General features: G+C 47.4%; 1 pseudogene; it reads right to left on the bottom strand.

Annotated features, from left to right (window-relative positions):
• Positions 1-5,453: 5,453 nt before the first annotated feature.
• LOC103544585 (granzyme H-like) lies at positions 5,454-8,749 on the bottom strand (annotated as a pseudogene).
• Between the last annotated feature and the right edge of the window lie 409 nt (positions 8,750-9,158).

Genomic DNA, 9,158 nt, shown 5'->3' with positions numbered 1-9,158 from the left:
TGCTAGGTCACTTCTTCCTTCATTCTGACGCTGCTGTAGTCAGAAACCAATCTCGTGACTCTTCGCTCTGTAGGAGAGCAGTGTACTACTGAGCCATTCTAGAGGTCCTCAGGGCTGCCTTACTGTCACTCTCAGAAGGACGTTTTGGAAGCTCTTGGAGAAGTTTCTACTGATGAGCCTGTGATGTTTTCTGGAGTGTCAGTGCTGGGAGAAGGCTGTGCCCGCGCCATTGTCTTCCCACCACACGTGTCTGCTGGAGCAAGAAACTCTCTTTCCAAGAAGTGACCTGTGCTGTTGCCCTTGTAGAAAGAGCAGGGGACACAGGACATTCAGTGACATCAGCATACAGTCTTCCCCTCAGAGAAGTTAGTGGGAAAGAGCGAACTAGACTCCGGATGTGGCAGAGATTTGAAAAAGGTACCGACCCTCAGTGTTTCCTGGCAGAAAAGCTCACTTCTGAGACTGAGCAGCTGATCCTAGGGCCCTGAGTAAATATAGGAAGAGGTGGAGGTGGACATGGTCCCTGAAACCCTCTTCCACAAACGCTCAGACAATCCAAATATTCAAGATAGGAGAGTGGTGACACACACTGTGATGCATTCATGGGTGGAATGCTGTCCAGCTGCTCAAAAGCACCATGTTTTAGAGACTGCTTAGTGGCATGGAGCGGTTTGTATCATCTGATATCAGGTGGAAAAAGTAGACTATAGAATAGTGTATAGAATTTGATAGTAATTCTGTTAAAGAAAAAGACAAGAACTAGAACAACCATTTTATGTGACTCATTTTCACCTTTATGTTATCTAGTTTTTTTTCTATAATTGAAATGTAATTGTATTATAGGCAGAAAATTTTAGGGCTCGTGATCACTTTAAACAGCAAACACTATTAAGCATTGTGGTCGAGATGAGCTAGCATTGTACCGAAGCAATTTCCTTTTCTTGCAGGGGACACAGGTGAACCCCATTGTGCAGCCTCACTTGAGGTCGGGTGTGGCTCTGTGACTGTTGCCACAAATGGGATGTGAGTGGAAATGCTGTGGGCACCTTCCAGACCAGGCCCCTAACACAGTCCTGTGCTGACCGTGTAGACTCCTCCCCTTCCAGGGTTTGACGCAGGTGAACATGGGGAACACGGATGCCACCTTCAGGGAAGTGAGTCTAGTCCCTTAGTCATCTGTTGACCATGTAATGATTGTCCAAAACGGGACACTTGAGAGTAAGAGGGGCAGCACGCACCAGGAAACTCATTTTGGACTGCGTGTGAGCAAGAAATAGACTTCTGTTGTGTTAGTCACTGAAATGCTAGAGTTTATCAGTTAGAATAATTAAAGTTATCTTAACTAACACACAGACCATCTTACTGAAGGGTAACTTTTTCTGAATTGTAATATTGATACAAATAAAATTATTTTAATCAGTATGCAGTTTAAAATATAGAATAAATTAAAAAATAGAAAGAAGGAAAATGTCATCCTTGATCTCACCACCCAACTGACCACTGTCAACAGAAGTCTTTCCACGTAGATTTTTTCTCTGTGTATTTTCACTTAGGTGTGATCACAGTATATTTAGTTTTTCATCCTATCCTTTAAATTATTCAACATAAACATTTCCCTCATTTTATTAAAAACCTATTGCTGAAAATCATTTACTGATCTCATTCATATTTAATTAATATGCTTTTAAGTTATCTAAATCATACAGAAAAATTATGAGAATGAATATGTTGGACTAAAAAAACCTACAAGGAAAATATAAGTATAAACAAAGATACACTTGTAGTATATATGGATCTCTAACTAATTAGGCTTAAACATACCTGGTGAACATTCTTCTCCGCACAAAAATGTAATTCAGTCTAAAAACTTTCAAGTTTCCATAGTGTTCACTGGTATGAAACTTGTCAAAAGCTCATCCCCAAATTGGTACTGAACATTGGCGTTGTTTCGAAGACTTGACTTTTCTAACAAATATGTAAGGAATAACCTTGTCTGCTTCTCTCATTGTGCTTGAAGGCTAGGTGAAAGACTCCTTTGTTCCTTTTATTCTTATTAACTTTTGTGCACAAGGTGCGAAAATGCCATTTTCTCAATGTCCATACTGAATGTAAGCATCATTACTTTTGTAAATCCCTCCTGATTAGCTAAACAAAAAATTATTAACATTTTAATTAGCATTGATTAATAAGTGAGCTTCTCCTTTTTTCCAAATGTTGATTAGTTCTTTTATAACTTACCTGTTAATGTTCTTAGCCTTGTTTTCTCCAGCAGTGGATATGTCTATGTTAAGGGCTGAGGAATCCATAATGAGCAGGTGCCATATTGTACCAGTTTCCTATTTTGGAGATTAATACTGATTCCAACTTGGGGTTTATTATTACATAATGGTGTGATGAACATTTTTATTAATAACACACGCGCATCCTCCTATACTTTAGACCTTGTGTAAGAATAAGTCCTAGAAGAAAAATGACTAGATCAAAAGAGAGAAATAGATATAAACTGACTTAGAATCCATTTTAAGGAAACAGGTGTAATCAAGAACATCCCAGTCTTCCTGATGCTACAGGTATCAGAAGGTCATCATTTTCCTTCCTAAGGTGTGTCATACTATGTTAAGTGCTCTATCAGGTGAGAGGGGGAATTGACCCACCAGGCGTTGTCTTTCAAGGCCACACACCCAAGACCTTGGTGGGGAATATCCCTGTCTACTCTCTCGCTGGCTCTGGCTAACACCCTGGGGCTCCATGGAGCTCCTCATGGCTGACTTTCTGGGGTCTCTATTTCTTTATTGTGATGGCTTCTCCCAAGAGTGTTCTTTTTTTTTCTGTGAGCCGAAGTTGTCCCCTGGCTCCTGCCCGTTCTACTATTCACGTGCTAATCTCCGCACGTGCATTCAGCTCTTCCTTCGTGCCTCTGCTGGTGTTTCTGCTGGTGCTGTGGGTCCCACAGAATGCTTGGTGGATGGACATGGGGACTGTCTTGAAGGAAAAATAAGCTTTCTTTTGCTTTTCAACTTAGTTTTCAATGTGCTGGATTTTGCTTTTCATATCTGTGTGATTTGTTTGTTATTCTTCTCCATGATGGTTCTTCTCTTTTTGATGTTGGTCCCAACTGATTCAGTGTTTGTCCAGCTATCACAAATTTGTTGCATTCTGTCACATGCAATTTATCGGTGGTGCTGTTTGCAGGATACTAAAATAAGATCATCTGGGTCATAATTGGTGACAAAAATAATCAATGATCAATCTTTAGATAAGAAAGATAGAGCGATGTTTATTGAGCCATTGCTGAAGAGTAGCCCGGAAGTGCTGTCTCCATCAGGAAAGAAAGCTCTCCTGAGAAGTGTGGTCACAGCATGGCTATAGACCATTTCACAAACAAGAACATACATGAAATAGGATAGGAATGCAATCTTTTTCCAAGTCACAAGGATATGTTTTTCTGTAGTTTAGCACATATATAACAGGGCAACTTGACCTTGGTCCTCTGAGAAGAAGAGCTTATCTTCAAAGAAGTGATGGTATTGGAGTCAGAGAAAGAGAGACATTCATTCTTATCTTTAAAGAATGCATTCTTGGGCAAGCCTGATGGTGCGGTGGTTAAGTTCGCACGTTCTGCTTCAGGAGCCCAGTTTGGATCCCAGGTGTGGACCTACGCACCACTTATCAAGCCATGCTGTGGCAGGCGAACCGCATATAAAATAGAGGAAGATGGGTACAGGTGTTAGGTCAAGGCCAATGTTCCTCAGCAAAAAGAGCAGGATTGGCAGCAGACGGTTGCTCAGGGATAATCTTCCTCAATAAATAAATAAATAAATAAATAAATAAATAAATAATAAAATGAAAATGCATTCTTTGCTTTGGGAAAATGTTTGAAGCAGATGTACAATGTTTGGTGGGTCAGAAGTCAGGCTGTTTTGGGGAAAGCAAGTTTTAGGTTGAATCATGGTTAAACCTGAACAGTTTGTCCACTTATCTGAAGATGTGAAAGCTTCTTGTTATTCTTACTATTTTCATCACAGTGAATGGTCTTGACTTGAAATGTGGCATTTTCTGCATTTGTGGACTGGGAGTTATGCCTTCTACATGTCAATAAATAAAGATAAGGTTGCCCAGGTGCCTCTTTCCTCTCTCCCTCCGTCCTGTCTGGTCATGGGATCCCCTGAGCACAGATTGGGAATCTCAGGACCTGTGGGTCTTGAAGTCTCTTCCAATTTTGCACTGCCCTTCTCGAATCCAGCGAGATTACTCATGTGAAACTCTAATGTGCAATACAGATAAAACACAGAGATTTTAATTATTTTCCAGGCAAGATGCCTTATGGATTCCAAATACCAATCCATTTGCCAAACTAACCTGCCTGGGGGAAGGGGAGGAACTAGGAGAATGTAGAGGAAATTGCCCTCCATGTAAGTTTCTGAGTATCAGGGACACAGCCTCTTATGTGTCTGGCACAAAGAGAGACATCAACAGTTGACTTATTGATGGACAGCCAAGTGGTACTTTCTGGCCCAACAGCCCTGGAGCCCTCAGGCTCACTGAGCTGCCATAACCCAGGTTGCCAGCAGGGGGAGACAGGCCAGGCTGAAAGGGGCTGAGGCTGCTGAGTGACTCCACAGGACATCGTGGATATGGCCCAGGGAATGCAAGGCTGGATGGAAGACCTGAACTGTTTCTGTTCAGGTGGGAAGTGGGTACTGGGTCCTCTGATAGGCATCAGGTGGGCAGGCAGCTCAGACATGACAGGGACAAGCCATAGAGGGGAATTCACATGGGACTTTGGGAACTCAGTTAGGGAGATGAGAGAGAAGCTGGCTCAAAACACGGTGGGCTGGAAGGGAAAGGAGCCGGTAGACAGGGCAGTCACATGGAAAATAGAGGCTGGTGTGGGACAGTCAGCCAGGGAGGAAGGTTGAGTGAGCTCAGTTCTGGTCCCAGGTTAGGGGAGGAAATGGGACCAGAGTGAGGCTGGAGGCCATCATGGGAGCAGCTGAGCGTCAGAAGCTGCAGATGGTCCTGGCTTGGGAGAAGCTGCCCCACTGGAGACACAAGCCCTGGAAACAGGAAACTCAGTGTCCACGGTGTAGCCCCTGGCCTCCTGTCTCCCTGGAGTTCTCCTTCCACTGACCTGCTCCTCTCTCTGCCAAATTGTCAGGGTGTTGGTGATGGTGGTTGTGTCAGAGAAGGTAAGAACTTTGTAAGGCCCAGGGAGGAACATATTTTGGGGAAGAAGGTTGTCCTACTATAATGGGCAGCCTTCAGACTCAGCCCTTGCACAGGGCTCAGCACCATGGAGCTGTGACTGAGAAAGGATACAGCATGGGGTTTAGGGGGAAGGAGAGCTGGAGGAGATGGAGGAAGGACAGCCACAACTGACAGCAGAGGGCTGCCTGGAGCATGCTGCTGCGTGTTGAAAGTGGTTCAGTGAGTCAGTGAGACTTCAGTCACACTCGCTAGAGATCCATTTATTACGGCCCCTCAGTCCCACTGCCCGCCCCATGGGAGTCCTGCCTCTGCCCCAGGAAAGATGGTCAGGCACAGAGGAAGGTCAGCCTCCTGCCTGCTGTTAGAAGCGCTTCATTGTTGACTTTATCCAGGGCAGAAAGTGTGAGACCTTCATGAAGACTCCTGGAGGGGTCCCGTTGTTTTGTCCATAGGAGAAGATACCCTGGATCAGCTTGTTGCAGATGAGGGGGCCTCCGGAGTCCCCCTGGTGGCAGAGAGAGGAAGGACTGAGTTGGCCTCCCCATGGTCCTGCCCTTCCCTCCACCCCAGGGGTCAGTGGCCTACATTATGGCCTGTGTGGGAGAGCAGGGCCTGGGCGGGCCTTGCCACCTCCCTCATGCCAGGCCTCCAGCCTGGCTCTGGTTGTTTCTTGCAGTTCCACCCAGCCAAGGCTTTCTCTCTAATCCTCAGGGAAATTTTGGTGAGAACTGTGCTGTGGGATGACTGATATTTCCTCGCCCTGCAGCCCTGATCTGCTCTGGGGAAAAAAGTAAAGACTGCATTCGTGGACCCAGGCTGCCCAAGCTCTCAGGCTCAGGCTTGAAGATATGGCCACTCCCATCCCCCAGAGCTCCCCATTTCTTCTCTCCCTGGTCTGTCTCGGTGGATGCTGGAAACCCTAACTTAGAGTTGTTGTTCATCTTCTTCGGGTCCCCTACACAAATCTGGGTGGCCTGGTTGCAATGGTGGGGGAAGTGGGAGTAAAAATCATCATCCTTCTGCACAGTCAGCTCCATCTCCTGCAGTGTGTCGGACACTCTGTCTACTGAGGAGACTTCCCCCAGCTGGCCACACTGCACATCTGTCTAGGCTTCACCTGGGTCTTGCCCCTGGACAGGCTGAGGGGCCTCACAGCTGCAGTCTGCTGGGCCTTTCTCTCCAGCTTATGGGAAGACACAAGAAAGTCCAGCTCAGCCACTGGCCTCCTGGGCCTGGACACCACATTGAGGCTGCACTGACTTCCCTCTCCCCTGAGCCACTGGGACTAGTCAGGTGGCCAGAAGGGGAAGGAGGGGAGGGACAGGTCCCACTGGAAGGGGAAGCGTCTGGACCCAAGACAGCAAGAGCAGTAGGGAGGTTCCCTTGCCTTTAGTAACATGATGTCATAAGAGAGGTTCTTAGGATTATAGTCTGGGTGGCGGATGGCTTGTCTCACAGTCATGACCTGCTGGGTCTTCCCCTGCTTCTGGATGTTGTGGGCCCCAAGGGTGACACTGATTACTCTGCATAGAAACTAGAGTGAGTTGGTGGGGTGCATGGAATCAAAAGAGATCCAGCCCTGGAATCATAAAAGGGCGGATGACATGGGGCAGGGCAGGGCTGCAGCTAGTGGAAATCAAAACAAGAGGAGGACTGGGCACTGAGTGAGTGTGTCCCCTGTGCTTCTCAATGACATTGAGGGTAGGTCACCTGGACGCTTTCTCTAGCCCTCAAGTCATATTGTGAAAATACTCTGAGTTTCCCTTTTCACCCTAATGATTGCTTTCAGCTTTCCCAGCTGCTTTAGTTGGCCAGTGTGGTCTGTCTTCTCAACTGAGTCACTTGCTTTCACTTCAGACCCTCTGACCTCAAAGCTTAGGCGTACTATTTCTCACTTTACATCACCCAGTCATGCTCTCAGATGGCTCCTCTCATGAGCTCTCAGGGCCTTGAGTTACCAGGAGCCGGGGGAGCTTCCCTGGGCTGTGGCCCTTGGGCAGAGGACAGGGGTCCCTGTAGGGGTCTCAGGAGGTGTCAGTTGTCTGCGGCCCCTCACCTTCCCCGGCAGTGAGCAGCCATCAGAACAAAGTTCTCTAGCACGAGGACACCGCCACACCTCTTCTTTTTGTTCTCAAGCAGAAACTGAACAAACACCGTGTAGGGGCGGGAGTGGGGCTTGGCCTCATGTCCTCCGATGATGTTCTCTGAAAGAAAAGACTGGAAGATGGGCTTTCTGGGAGCAGCTGGGGTCAGGAGGGAAGGCTCTCGAAGGTGGTGATTGAGGGTGGGGTCTATAGTGCCCTGCTGCCACCGGGGAGTGTCCTCCCAGGTTCTCCTAGCAAGAGAAGAACATTTTCTGAATGTCAAGCCTCAGAATCTCCTGTGAGAAAAGGGAGGACAGTGCTTGTTTTCCCTGTCCTACTTCAGACCATGCATGTAGGAGATCAGAGCTGTCTTCACGATGGTGGAGCCCAGGGGATCGTGGATGGGGCTCTGCTATGCCTTCTGTCTCAGTGCATCTCCCAACCCCTCTGAGCCTCTACTAATCTCTCAACTGGTGCCCGTATCTAATAATCTATCTGTGAGCTTATGGTGCTGGGTTTTCTACAATCCTCATGCCCGAGTATCTAACCCGCCCTAGCATCTCAGTAAACATTGTGTGGCTGCGTGAATGAATGTCCTTCACTTAGCTTTCTGCTGAGGTTTGGTGGGGATCCTGATGGTGGAATTGAAGGCCATTGGCCTGCAGATGGGACACTGTGTGGAGCAGCTGAAGGCCTGAGATGGCAGGTGGAGGTGGGGCTGAAATTGTGCTGCCCAGGACCGTGGCAGAGCCATGGCAACAGGGCGCCCTGCATCTAGTGATCCAGCCCCTTCAGAGATCAGCTGCTCCCTGGGTTTCTCTCCTCAGCGGGGGTGAGGGGGTGAAGTTACCAGGAAATGAAACTGAATCTTAAGTTGGGTCCAGGACAACTCTCATTACCACACCCGATTTTTCTGAGCAGCCCTTTCTTGGGTTGGAGTGAAGGATTTTAACTACTTGTCATTTGTAGCTTCATGTCGTCTGCCAAATGCCTTTCTATGAACAACCCACTTCCCAGGTGATAAGAGAGAAGCTTATACACTAAACCTTCTAGTGAACGACCTTCTTTCCTGCCATCCTTTTTGAGTGTCTATGCAGCATTGGACGACTTAGTGTAGGTTTGGGATAGAGGCTGGCATCTAGAAAGTTCTTGGGCTCAAACTGAGGAAAATCCCTGACTGTGCTGGGCAGAAGGGTGAGGAGTCCAGAGGGTTTTGTTAGGTGGGCTGGGGTTTCTGGAATGGGGATGGTCACACTCCTGTCCCAGTCTTAGGAGGCAGCAGAAATGCTAACAATAGCAGGAGTGGCTGCATCTTTCCTGAAGGTCTGCCAAGGTCACAGCTGCTGGTGTTACTTCTTTCCAGACACAAGGTCCCCAAGGTGAAGGCAGGAGTGGTGGCTCAAGACTTCACAGACCTCCTAGACCTGTGCTCTTCTCGTTTTCTTGTGTCATCTGCAAGGCGGTTTGTCAAAGTTCTCTGGATTGTCTTAGGTGACAGTAGCACTGCCACCAACCACACTTGCACTCCCAAGTCACAAGGTGAAATCAAGAAGAAAGAACAAGAAAGTGAAGCCTGTGCTGCAGCCAGCAGAGGAGCTGGATCCCAGAAGCCCCTCAGTGACTGAATCTAGAATGTCTCCGTTTCTCAGCTCTTGGCTCTTTTTCCATCCTGTTGAAGTCATGAATAACTATTTAGGAATCTAGGTCCAAGGAGATGAGTGAGATGGCTCCTGCCCTTGAGAAGATGGCGGTCGCCTTGAGTAGACTGAGAATCTGTGGTTAGAGTGTAGGCCAGTAAGGGCTGTGGTGGGGGTCTGCTTGGTGGTGGGAGATGGAGCCTGGACCTGCCCTAGGAGCATGTAGAGC

The sequence above is a fragment of the Equus przewalskii genome, chromosome 1, assembly GCF_037783145.1.
Source record: "Equus przewalskii isolate Varuska chromosome 1, EquPr2, whole genome shotgun sequence".
Taxonomy (NCBI): Eukaryota; Metazoa; Chordata; class Mammalia; order Perissodactyla; family Equidae; genus Equus; species Equus przewalskii.
The sequence above is the reverse complement of the archived record's forward strand: the minus strand, read 5'-3'. Positions and strand labels throughout refer to the sequence as shown.